Genomic DNA, 13,997 nt, shown 5'->3' with positions numbered 1-13,997 from the left:
GTAGTATTAGAAGAACAATATTTTGATGCACCTGATGAAAGGTTGAAGTTAGCTATTGTATGTGATTCATTCTATTTGAATTAAGCACCTTTTTATTGGAGATCAAGTATCAGAAAGATAAAACTAAGGTTAGACAAGATAAAGCTATGGTTAAGAGCGCATGTCATTTCGAGATCGCATGTGTGTGCGCAAAAGAAGACAATTTTACTGGTAATAAGAAACAACTTTTTGTGAATTGTGTACTTGCGCAATCAATGCGGAGATCGATTTGGTAAGATATAAGCCATGCGAGCAAGATTGAATGTACCATTTGATCGTGTGAAGAGTTAAGAAGCATTTTAAGAGTGAAGTGACAACGAATTGAAGGAGAATTAAAGTATTTTCAAGTGCGATCTGGAAAAAAGCCCTAGGTACGCGATTGAATCAAGGTATTTCTCTTTACAAAAGAGTTTGAGTAGTTAATTGGGTTACAAATTCCAATGTGGAAATGGAAAAGTGTTTGATACATAATGTAGAAGATGAAGCATTACCTAAGCTTAAAATAAATCTTGTCAAACTCCCAGTAGACGACCCTGGCATCGCATTTTCAAAAATTTCGGAAAACATCATTTACTTGGAAGACAAGCAGTTATCTTAGGAGCAAGTTTGAATCAGTTGGTGAAGAACATGTATCCAAGGAACTTAGTTTGATATATAATCAAGAAATGAGTTTTAAGTAAGAATTGGAACATTTGAAGGATAATGATTTGCTAAAGTTCCTGTTTTATTATGAGTTTGATGATGAAGAATGGACAAAAGTCATACTGAGCCGAAATCATGATGGCAAGTTTTGGTTAGGAGATAATGCTATAGAAATCTCAACAAACTTGATTCATGAGGTCACTAGTCTGTGTAATGAAGCAGCATACCAGTTAATGAGAAAAATGTTAAGAAAACAGTCTTAGATAACACCAAGTCTATATACAATGGTAGAGGAACAGTGATCAACAAGATCAAGCAGGATGATGTGAGGTTCATGAGTAGAATTATTGCCACCAAGATACATTCTAGCTCTAGAGAAGATGATATGGCAGCTGGTTTCATTCATTTGTGTAGAGAGAGAGAAAGTGAATCTGATTGAGATCCTTATAACGCAATTAATAGAGAATTTGGATCGGATAAAGAAAATCAAGAATGGCCAACTCAAATTTCAGTTGCAAATCACACATGTTTATCCACCTAATGAAAAGATTTTCTAATCTTCTAAAGGCTAAATTGGGCTAAAGATGATCTCGACCCAAGGGGAATCTTTGTTTGAAGGCAATCTCGATTCGATGACAATCTCGGCTTGAAGGGGATCTCAACCCGAAGGCAATGACTTCTCGAAGGGAATCTTGACTAGAAGGAAAAGACTTCCTGAAGGGGATCTTGATCTGAAGGCAACTACTTCTCGAAGGGGATCTTGACTTGAAGGCAACAACTTCCCGACCCAAAGGCAATTGCTCTGATACAATTGTAATCTTCTTGATCTCCTCACACCAATTGGACGCTAAAGTGTTAGATTAGTCAAAGTGCAACTTTGATGCCGAACCAAGAGAATGTCAAGCTTTGTTGTATGGTGTAAAGCTATCTGAATAGATTGAACGGTAAGCAAGGTCGAAGCTGGCCGTACGGTGAAAGTTGTCCGTACGGTGGGGGTAGATGGAGGGTTGCCGTATGCCGTACGATGGGCAATGATATAGGGAATGATGGGATCATATGATGAAGGTGAGTGGAAGGCCATACAGTGGGAAAGGATGCTGTACAGTATAGAGTGAAAGCCGTACGTAGACTAACGCGCCATACGGTGAGGGAGGACTTGTGCCATACGGTTGGGTTACATGCTTTTGACTTGGATGTCGTACGGTTAAGCTCTTGTAATAAAGACCTTTCAGAGTGAGATGAGGAAGCGATTCAAAATCCCACCCTCCATGATAGAGAAGTTCAAAGAAGACATTTGCTTTGTGGTAGACACTGATTTTACCTTTATTGAGGCCTTAGAGCATAGAATGCTATATGTTGAACCTTTGGGTTATGAGGTTACAATAGAGGAAACAAAAGGATATGTCAAGGCTATTGTCGAGTTAGACAAGGATGAGGAGTTTGATTGAATTAGAATCTACGAAGAGCTGATGCAATCAGCTAGCTTAGCAAAGATTGAGAAATCAGTTCAGAAGAAAGTTGAAACAATAATGAAGAAATCTATGTAGCAGGCAAGCATGTCTGGAGAAGAAATAAGTGCAGTAATGAAAACAATGACAAGTATGAAACAAATTGGTCAACAATGACTAATGTATGTGACACCATTAGTAGCTGTAGGACCATTTGAAGGAGTAACAGTAGCCACACCATCTACTGCAGCGCCTATAGCACCATATGCAACAATATCACAACAACAAGCACCCATTACACCTGCTATTCGACTAACTAAGTTATCAGAGAAGGAAGAAGAAGTGGAAATAGTTGAAACCAAGAGGAAATTAGTCAGACTAGCTAAAGTGAAACAAGAATCCCCTGATTCCCCTAGAAAGAGGCGGATGAAAGCTATGGCTATAGGACTAGGAAATAGGTAAAAAGAATTAATGCCTAGTGCGCCTAGTAAGAAGATGCGAGGTCAAGTAGAGCCTGGGAGGAAAGTAGAAAAGCAACCGGAAGTTGCACCTCAGCAAGAAAGGCATGGAAGCCCAAAATTGAAAAGCTAAACAACACAATCATCAATGAAGGTAATTTTGTTCAGTTGAATAAGTACTATCACTTATATACAGGAATTGATAGATTGGAGTTAGAAAATGGTATTATTAGACACCTAATACTGTCTAATAAGAAGTTTGAAGACTTAAAAGATGAGATCCCAAAAGATCTCTATGAGAGACTAATAAATAGAAGGAAAAGGGTAGCTGACGAGGACAAGTGCATCAGACAAAATCAGATAAGGAAGTAATGTCAAGTTGACAGTGATGAGCATATGGCCAGCCTAATGAAGAATCTTGAACCTTATCTTAGGAACAAGACAAGAGCCATACTGATAATAGGAGGCAACTATCAAGTTGTCAATGAAGAAACAGAAAAGGCCATTGTGCAAATGATGGCAGATCTGAATAAGGCAGCAGCAACAACACCTCAGAGTACCATTGGATCAGACACAATGCAGATTGATGACACAAAGGTCATGGTTGACCCAGCTGAAAATCCTTTTAAGGACTATGGTATAAACATTGTTGACAATATTACTAGCTACTCTAGTTCAGAAGAGGAAGCGAAGGAGAAAAGAAAGAGTGAAGAAAAAAGAAAAAGAATGAAGAAGAGAAGAAAGAGTGAGGAAGAGGAGAAAAGGAAAATAGAAGAAGAAAAGAAGAGAAATGAAACTGAGGAAAAGAAGAAGAAAGAAGATGAGGAGAAGAAGAGAAAAGAAGATGAGGAGAAGAAGAAGAAAGAGGATGAGGAGAAGAAGAAGGAAGAAGAAGAGAAGAAATAAGAACAAAAAAGAAAAAGAAGAAGAAGAGAAGAAAAGAAAAGAGGAGGAAGAGAAGAACAAAAAGGAGAAAGAAGAAAAGAAGGTAAGTGTACCTAGCTTGTCTAGGACACCCCTTACCCTTGTAGCTCTAACAGGATCAGATGATGATGATCAGATAGAGCTGATATCATCCTTGAGCAAGATAATAAACAAGAACAAACAAGTGAAGAGCTTGCAGAAATCTCTCATGGATGTAACAAAAAAGTTGCAAAGCACACTTGCAGTAAGATTAACAAATCCTGATCCAGAGGATCAAGCAAAGGCTGTGATTCAAGCGATTTATGTTGAATTCACTAACTTGTTAGATATAGCAACAATTCAGGCCCAAATCAAGCATGATGCTCAAATGTTTGATACTGTGTGTCAAAATATCAAGAATGATTTAGGAGCTCTTGATGCATGCATCAAGGAGCTAAGGAGATGTGAACAAGAAGGAAAGGCATTATATGCCAAATGTGCTGTCATTCAATTTCACAAAGGAAAGTGACGATGAGCTACAAAAGAAGCGTGATGAAGTAAAGGCGCTGACAGATCAGCTTCTACAGTGGAGCATGAAGATTGAAGACATTGAAGGACAAATAAGGAAGACTTATGATGAGATAAGTCTTATAGAATTAAATAGAGAAAGGACAACAAAAAGTTTCTCACTTCTGAGAGAACATTTATCATTAAAGATTAGTACGTTTGAGCAACAAGTGGAGGATTGTCTGAAAGCAAAGACATCCTTTGATAAATTTGTTTATTCAGACCTGAATGCAATGGAAATTGCATCCTATGGGTTGTGCGCTCTACTCAGTATATTAGAGGGAGTTAAGGACACATGAGAGAAGAATTTGAAGAGTTTGAAGGCAAGTTTTAAGGACAACATTACACATCTATCTACCTGAATGTAGAGGTAAATATCTACAATTTTGACATGTATATAGATTTTGACACCTTTGTCATTGATGTCAAAGGAGGAGTAATATAACAAAATTATATAAATTATAATGTAAGGGGGAGCAATAGTAACAGATTAATAGTATGATGTATGTAGAAAAGGGGCAATAGTAATCATGCGAAGTATTGTAATAGGAGATATAAGGAAAGATGGTCATAAATGTAATGACCCACAAGTTTTGAAGTTTTGTAAATTCTTGCAAAGGCCAAATTTTGTAAAAGTTTATTGAACAACATTTTGGGACTTAGCCAATTTTCCGTACATTGCCATCAATGCCAAAGGGGGAGATTGTTGGCAATATGGCTAAATATGATAAGTTGGAATAGTATTAGTGTTGTTATTTATGACAACATGTACCTTGTGTAAAGTAGGCACTATGTTCAGATGAAGATTCCACAGTTAGACATAGAAAATTGTCTAATTATCAGATAGTGTAACTGGCAAAACAGATATAGTTTTGATATGCGTAATTGATAGAGGCATAATTGGCACGTGCGTAGGTGGGTACAAATAATAGAGTGTCAAGATGATGTATGCCAGAGCGCATGTCAGTATAGACAATACGGAATGAGTTATGGATTAAACACCAGTAAAGTTAGTGTACATAACAGAACATAGCATAATAGAGAAGTGTGAATTATGGGTTAAGGAATTATTTTGTTTACAAAATAATTACTTAACTAATTAGGGGCGACATCCTAGATGTTAATCCTAAGAGGGCAAGAATTAATTTTGCATTTTGCCAAGCGTGTGAATTCTTGAAGGTTGACTGGACAAATTTTGTAAAATGTAAAGGTATAAAGGAAAGTTTGTGATGTGCGAAGTAATGTGTGTGTATGTGAATATTGTAAGTGATATGTGAACTTATATGCGAAATATATGTAATGTAAATTCTGATGTATGATCAGAGATATGCGAAGAGCAGCAAAGGAAAGATCAGATATTGAAGATATCAACATTGTAAAGAGGTTTTTGTCTCTATCTCTTTTGTATAAAGGAACTGCATTGTATATTGCATGTTTGGGCAGTGGGCTCATCTTGCATACATTTGTAATTGTTTATATCAACTCCTAATAGGGTTGGAACAACTCTTAATAGGGTCGAGGATTTTAACAAGCCCTAGTCCTCTAACAAGGATCGAGACACTATATGTATGTAATAGACTCCTAACAGGGTCGACATCTTTACCCAGATACTTTTGTTTAGTGAATCATTTTGTGGGTACCATCCCCAACGAGGTTTTCCTTTGGCCAAGGTTTCCCTAGTTAACAAAATATGGTGTTATGAGTTCTCTTATTGCATGGTTATGTTTAAGAGCTCAACATTGTTAGTTTAATTTCATATGTAAGTTATAAGGCAATTAACAATATCTAGTTTTGGGCTAAAGTTTGTAAACTATTGATTCACCTGCCCCTCTCAGTATTCCCTATTTCTAACAATGTTTATGGTGGATATATTGTCAAGATTTGCAGCAATGAAGGATATTTAAATCAATCTAATCTGCAAAACTTTAATTACATGCGCCTAGTCAGGACTTTGAAATTGGTACCTACGAAGAGTCCCAGGATTTAAGTCATCGCTAGAAGGAGAAGTTACTAAAAAATCAATGTTTTTATCCATAGCAGCTAATATGGGTAGATATAGTCAATGATTAGTATAACATCAAAGAGAAGAGATTTCCACAATCCATGATAATCATCAGTAAGAGTTTCTGGATTTGGTTTTGTTTAAATGTTTTTACATCGTGTCAAATCACGCTTTGCTATTCATCATCAGGATGAGCATAAGAGAGCACAAGGAAATTGATTACTGTGCTTTTATAGCATAGTATATCATTTTGTATTTTTTAATTACTATGCTTTTTTTTGATATTTGTGACTATTGAATGAGCTGACCTTGAGGTAGCTTTTTAAGTTGATCTGAAACTCAACAGGTGTTATAATCCAATATTACAAGCAGAGTCTAGCATTTTTAATTTGTGGATTATTGCACGGTCTTCTTATATTCTGACTGGTAAATGAGCTGACCTGAGGCAGCTTTTTAAGTTGCTCTGAAAGTCAACCGGTGTTCTAATTCAATGTTATTAACTATCTTTGTCAAAAAAGAAAATCAATGTCTGTTCATAAAACAAAGGGACAGGGGCTAACAATGCAGCCTTAGGACCCACCATTTTAGAATATGACAAGAAGGATTGCCTACAAAGCCATTTTGGTTGATCAAACATTTAGTTTTAACCATAGTAACGAGACTCCCCACGAGTAGGATGAGTCGTCCGAGTTAGCGAGTCAAGTTACCTCAGTCGGGTTAAAATTACCCGTGACCCTGGCTCGGCGGGTCAACTGAGCTGACTTGCCTGACTCGGCTGATTTGGCTGACTTGCCTAGGTGACTTGGCTAATTTTTTATTTTTTTGCCTTTGTAGTTATGTAATCGATGTATGTTATGTATGTGATCAAATTACCTTCTATTTTGTGATGTTATTGTGTCTTTAATCTTTATTCAATAATGGGTGCATGGAATTAATTTAAATCCAAAAAACCTCTAAATATCAAGGGTTTTATCACTTTTTTGAGTCATTGTCGAGTCAGAGGCGAGTTCGAGTCTCGTTACTTTGGTTTTAAGTTTAAAAAATGAAGATTCCTCCATGTTTCCCCAACTAAGAAGATATGCAACATCTTCAAGTTTATGGTTCTGGCATGCATCAAGTTATATAAGATGAGATAAGATAAGATAAATTATTAATGTCCAACAAGAGACCACAAACGGGCCTAAGGGACTGAAAATACAAATAGAGGTCAGAAGGCAAAATGACCACCAAACGTTGTCTGGGAAATAGGAAACCAATAGAGCAAGAAGCAAATAAAGAGAAACAACACCACACAAGAGGGATTATGAAACCGTGAAACAACTAAATGTCAATTAAATTAACATCAATTAAATTAATAAATTAAAATCAATTTACTTTTAAAGTGTGCTTTAAAAGTGAAATCAATTAAATTTATAAGATTTCCACAATCCATTTGATCCATGCAAAGAAATGCTTCTGGTTTTTTGATCGTGTGAGTTTTTAACATCAACATTTCAGATCATATTTTATATCTCTTGCATGCTCTTTCATCCTGATGTTGGATCATGGAGTGTGTTCCAAAACGTTTGATGTTAAAGCTCACACACAATCAAAAAATCAGAAGCATTTCTTTGCATGAGTAAAATCAAGTTAATGTCTTCTTCCAATCTACGGCTCTTGTGATTAAGATTGCAATGTCACTACCACTATCAGATTTAATCTCCCTTCATTACCACTACACAGTTTTATTCTGTTGCTGTATAACACCTCAAGAATGAGAAACCCCTTTTTCCCACCAGAAGCAGGGCCTAGTATTTTTTACGAGTAGCACATTTGGTTCCCACCTTGATTTTTGATAAATGGGACAATGTACTTCTCACGCCCAGTGGACAATGACTTCACCCCATAGTTCCACACAATTTCCTCATTGAGGGATTCAAGGATAGGGGGACTAAGGGCCTAAATTTGGGGATGGCAGGGGGATGCAATGCTGATGCACAATTTGAGGTGAATTGAAATCTTCAAGGCAAAATCTGTTATATAACTGTGCTCCATAGGGACACTTTCCCTGAGCTTTTAGACCTGCTCCCATCCCTGGTAGGGTACGGGGACAATTTTTTGCCATCCCCAATTGCATTTCAAAATGGGCAAATCAGGTACAACCCCTGAAACACATTTTTTTGAGAGCAGCAGGGTATGGGGGTACAACCAAAAGTCCCTGGGACGGTTAGGGGATGGATAGAAGTTCCCTACCCGTCTCGGGGACTTCTGGCTGTCTGCAATGGCCTAGGTCCTTTTTGGATTGCCAATTTTAAAAACAAGAGGCTGGCTGGCCTACAAGGACACCCAAACCACATTTAACGATACAAAAACCTAACCTAAGTGTAAAATAACCAGAAAGAAGAAAAATAAATTCATTTTCACATTTGCAAAAGAGAAGAGCAGCAAGAGAAGGAACAACTGATTAAGGAGTGAACAAAAGTTGCAAGGGGAGGTTAGAGCATCAAATCTACTTGATTTAGACTCTTAGACCTACCATCTACTGATTATGGACAGTTATATATTATTGTAGGCTTCTATGTTTTCTAAGTTGTGGATGCAAATGCGGGTATGAGAATCAGGTGCGTGGATGCACAAATTTATTTGGGGGGGCTTTGGATGCATTTGGGTGTGTGCATGTGTGCATGACCCTTCTTGTTTCCCTGTTCAGTATATGTTCAAACTCTAGTTTAGCCTGAGTTCATCATTGCATTGCTGCCCAGGCACAAAACTGCAGTTTAACTCAGCAAACAACAGTTTACTAGGATTTTCTTTATTGTTTCTATTTAGATAGGCATTTGTAAACTGTGAACCAAATGCAATATGCTTAAAAATAACTATAAGCTTTGGTTTTAGCAAAACAAATTTTCTATGGAACTTTGTGAACTGTGAACTATGGCATGCATTATGATTTAAACTGCAGAACTTTTGTCGTCTTTGTTATTTTAATATTTTAGCATCTGTTATATATTGTTCATATGAAACTTGTGTTTTTGATACCTTCAAATAGGAACTTCATTAAATCGTCATCAATTTCCATACGGGTTTAACTTTAATTTATACTGTTCTCCAGAGATTATCTTGTCATCACGTAGCCATTGAGAGAACTTTGTGACAACCACAATCCTTCATTGTTGCATCAAAACTGCTACTAAAATTGTTGCAAGTTCTGTCTAGTTCTCATAAGGATCACTGTTGTGACTAAAGTACCTCTAGTTTGATGTTTATCTTTATTTAGGGCCCTTGGATGCTCTTGGATGCTCGTTGGATGCTCCTGGAGGCACCCGGGAAGCACAACTTAGGGCTGTGGATGCCCTGTGGATGCACTTAGGAAGCTCATCTCAGGGCTGCGGATGCCTTGTGGATGTGCTCCAGTGCATCCACAACCTTGAGATGTACTTCCTGGGCACCGCCAGGGCACATACGCCTCTGCCTCTGCCTTCGAACGCATCCGTGTTTGGGGGTGGGGCAAGAGAATTGGTAACTTTGTTTACTGTTTGGTAGTTTAGTTATAGTATTTACATTTAAATATTTTATGTGATTTCACGGTTGAAATTTGCACCCTTCGGGCATTTTTGCTATATGTATGCCATATATTGACAATAATAGCATTTGAATTTTGTTATTTTGCTTATCCATTCACAGGTGAAATCAATTCAAGTTTAATGCTATTTATTAATTTTCTAAAATCTCTATGATAAATGCTTTATCAATATTATGATATGCATTTTTGAAATTTCTTTCTATATATAAAAATGCCCCTATTTTTTTTAATAGCCGTCCCCTCAAATTTGGACCTAAACCATATCCATACCAGAAACACATCCCTGTCTCCAAAATGCCATGGGACATAAATAATATAACATCTCTGCAAGTGCCATAAGAAAGGCAGACTAGTTTTCACAAAGTTAAAGTTTGCAATAGTGTGTAATGGCTTGTGCCACATATCAAGCAACTTGACGACATCCTAGTGGAGGTGGCAAAGATGGTGGTGTTGTAGGGGGACTTTCCCCAAGTCCCCAAGTTTCAGAAACGGGTGTAGGGTTTCTCGAGGGTGATGCGTCCCAGTGGAACACTGCTTTCACCCCTTTAACAGCCATTATCTAGCCTTCTAAATCTCATGGAGTAAGTTCCAATACAAAAAAATGCCTAGAGTTTTGACAACCCACTTTTGACTGCCCTCAACATTGTCAACGGAAGTACTTGAAACCAATTAAAAAATATTTGAAGGGGCTTACAAACCTAATCATAAAAAATAACTTTGCTCCTCTTGTTGAATGCTTGTAGGTACATAAGAGTGGATTTCGTATCTTCTCAATAACTCTTGCATTGACTGACAAAGGAATTAAGGGCCCGTTTGGTTGCAGGCATAGGAATTAAAAATTAGAAAAGGAATGGAAATGGGGAATGGGAATGGAACATGGTAATCTCAATTTCCGTTTGGTTGTACAAATTGAAATTGGAATAAGGATATAGCTTTTCACAATCATTTCAATGGAATCTCACGGATCAGGAGAAAAGAATAGCAACTCATTTCTGGATTTCGTTGGAATGGTGGAATCTGAAGAAGATAGTGGACTTCACTTCACACATCTTGATTATGTCACAGATCCTGCTTGGATCTGCTTTCCCACCGACAACTTGTGGACCTCTCAAGACTTACTTGCAAAGCCGAATCTTGAGGCCCTCACCATTGAAAGCCCCTCGAGCTTTCTCAATCGCAGCAGGCATATTATGTCTTCGCTTGGAGTCCTCAAGGAGGTAAAAGCAGTGAACATGGTCAGATGTGGATATTCTTCCGAAGACGTGGATAATTTGAATGAGGAAGATAAATGATCAGTTAAATCGAATCATTCTGCTCGCTCTTTAAATCAAATCAGTCTGCACGAATCTCCGAGAGAAGAAGGTGCGACCGTTTGAACAAGTGACATTATGCTCTGCGATCTCTTGTTCCTAAAATCACCAAGCTCTTTGCATGCTTGACGGACTTCAAAAGACTATATAAATTGGGAAAGTATTATTGAGAATAGGAATAGCTATTCTAACAACATCTATTTTTTGGAATGGATATATGCTTATTTTAGGGGCAAAATGGGAATATGTATTCCTATTCCCTATTCCGAATTTGCACACCAAACGGAGAATACAAAACATATTCCTAATTTCCTCTTCCTATTCCAGCAACCAAACGGGCCCTAATTGCTAGGAAAATTTCACTTCAATGGACTAATAGCAACTTAAAAGGAGGCCTAGTATTGGGCCAAAATGAGGAGGGGTAAGGCAACCCAAAGAGGCAGGCTGTCCAATTTGAAAGCTCCGTGAATGGAACTATACAAGATTCTGATGGGGTTGTTCCCATTCAAGGGCACAAATCTAGTCGGGCCATACCCAAGTAGCAGTCTCAGGGACTTCCAGTGGATGAAGGGGCAGCATTTTCTAAGAAGAATAAAAGGTTCACCAAGAAGAATCTCTGTAGTGCATATGTAAGGTTTCCCTGTCCTTTTTTGGCAAACTTAATGATGGATTGAAATTCACGGAGGAGGACGATACATGGTGGATGCCAATCCATGAGAGGAGCGGAGAGTTGTAAGCAAAATTAGGAGAGGAGGATGACAATTGTTCTGACAAAATACTGGAAGAGGAAAAAGAAATAATTTCATGTGCAATTTCAGTGATGGAGTTCAGCGTAAATTGCTTGCAATGTGAAAGGGTGGTACTACCACTTAACTGCAATTTTTGAATCCATATTCACAATTTTTTTTGTCTACCCTGGGTGTCTGGTGCAATAATGTCCTGCCTGCCCATGCTAGAATAGGAGCATCAAAACAAGGTATGGGCATCGACATGGTGAGGAAGTTAGATTGTGAATGCTGATGCTTGTGGAATGGAGTCCCGGATGGACTCTAATTCTGGCAAATTTGTAAATGGCTGTGAAAATAATGGATGGGAGTGAATCAGTGCATTTAAGTTTTATAGGAGTGCTCTTTAGGAGGCTGAGCATCTCACTTTTATTTCTGCCTTTGGGAATTTATTTTGGGAAGGATATTTATGACCAAGGTGATTATTATAAGCAGAGATAATCATATAGTTTCCAAGGACGGGGCTGCGTGGCAAATGAACAGAAGAGGGGTTATTATAACAGCACAGTGGCGGGGGCAAGTAGAATGACTTTTGGAGATTGTGTGTGGAGAGCACTGTCATATTTGTATCTCTCAGCCTGATATTTGATTTGTTGTAAGCTATATTTATAGATTTGTGAACAATCTGTAGATTGTTCACTGGAAGGTAACAAAACGAATATTGATATATAAGGTAGATTTGATTATGGCATTTGGAGTTTTAGATGCTGGAAGGTCATCTTCTGCATGTGATACAAATTCTACAACCAGATATGATAGAAAAATTGCCCCTTAAGGCACCTTGGGATGACATTAGTCAGGAACTTGTTTTTGCAATCTTTTCATACATCAGAAATAATATACACCATTATTTGAGCCCATGTGTCTCTAATAAGATGCAATGCAGTGTATACAAACTTTATATTTGACCAATAAGGTGGAACATATCTTTTCACTGCTAATATCTATATACCCTCGATGTATTTCACTTATTTCACTCACTGTTTGTCACCAACATATTGATCTTATGATAGTGAAAGGAAGCCCAAATTGAAAATTTCTTTTAATTTGCCTACATTCACAGTTCATTTTCAAGAAAGATAGAGGGGCTATCTTCTTTTTGAAATGCATAACATCATAAGAAATGAATGCAGGGCATAACTATTGAAGTACTTGAGGATTACCTTCACCAAAGGATTAGACTTCAATCTAGCATTCTTGGTTGCACTTGAATGCAGGGCAGCAACTATTGAAGCACTCGAGGATTACCTTCACCAAAGGATTAGACTTCAATCTGGCATTCTTGGTTGCACTATCTGCTTCCTCTTGCTCTTTGATATGATTCAGAATTTGTTCCTTTGGCAACCAATTTTTGGTTAGTCCACCACAAGCTTTAATTCCTTGACCATCGATTGTACACAAGTGGGCTTCCACTTGATTGTAGGAGCTAGTGCAGTTGTTCGAGCCCTCATTACAGTGCTAAAGATAATTGTGCCTTTAGTAAAATCCTCAGTCATCCAGCTCTTGAAGTAGATCAAGCTTTCTTAAAAGTAGAAGACACATGAAAAGTCAACACTATAGAATCTTAGGAATAACAAGATATCCAGTAATTTATCTTAAGGAAAGAGTATCAACTGAAAATATGTCACATGGGAATGAGCTCTTCCCAGGGAGAAGCATGCACAGGTTTAGGGTATAATGAGGGTGTCTTGTCCATTCACAATCTCGAGTGCTCATCTGATTCTCAGCAAGGCTGGAGGTTGCAAAAAGTTTGAGGTGCCAAAATTAGAAGGGTATAACTTGGTTTCTGCATCAATTGAATTTTCTTTATCATAAGAAGGAGCTTCAAGTGAAAAGGTGGCATATGGAAATGGACATTGTTTGGTGAGAAGCATTTACAGGTACAGTACTTTCAGGGCATCTTTGTCCATTCATAATATATTAAACTCTTCTCTAATTCCCAGGTTGGCTGGAATTAGCAAAATGATGGAAGTGGCAAAATTGGAAGGTTTGCCATTATTTTCTGCATCAACTAGACTTGAACAATAGTAATGAAGGCCCATGATATTCTTCAGGACATAAGCTGATTTTTTTGATCGGTAGTTATTTACAAGTCTTTGTTTCTTTTAAAGACCAGAAACTTCATTTTCACTTTTCATTTTTTCACATCATGGTGGATATTTTCATTAAAACAAAATGTGACACTTTCCGTCATTTGTTATAGGACAAACAATATTCTATTCAGTTTATCATTGACCTTATCGGTGAACCTTTTATTGTTATATGAGGTACTGTCTAATAT

The 13,997-nt window shown here is 37.6% G+C and overlaps 1 protein-coding gene across 1 annotated transcript in view; it reads left to right on the top strand.

Annotated features, from left to right (window-relative positions):
• LOC149535375 (pyrophosphate--fructose 6-phosphate 1-phosphotransferase subunit beta-like) overlaps positions 1–13,997 on the top strand; it is a 51,989-nt gene that overhangs the window by 22,485 nt on the left and 15,507 nt on the right. The window lies entirely within an intron of this gene.

Source organism: Cupressus sempervirens, chromosome 10 (assembly GCF_028749045.1).
Source record: "Cupressus sempervirens isolate cs-2001-9-10 chromosome 10, ASM2874904v1, whole genome shotgun sequence".
Taxonomy (NCBI): Eukaryota; Viridiplantae; Streptophyta; class Pinopsida; order Cupressales; family Cupressaceae; genus Cupressus; species Cupressus sempervirens.
This window is presented reverse-complemented; position numbering and strand designations above follow the sequence as displayed.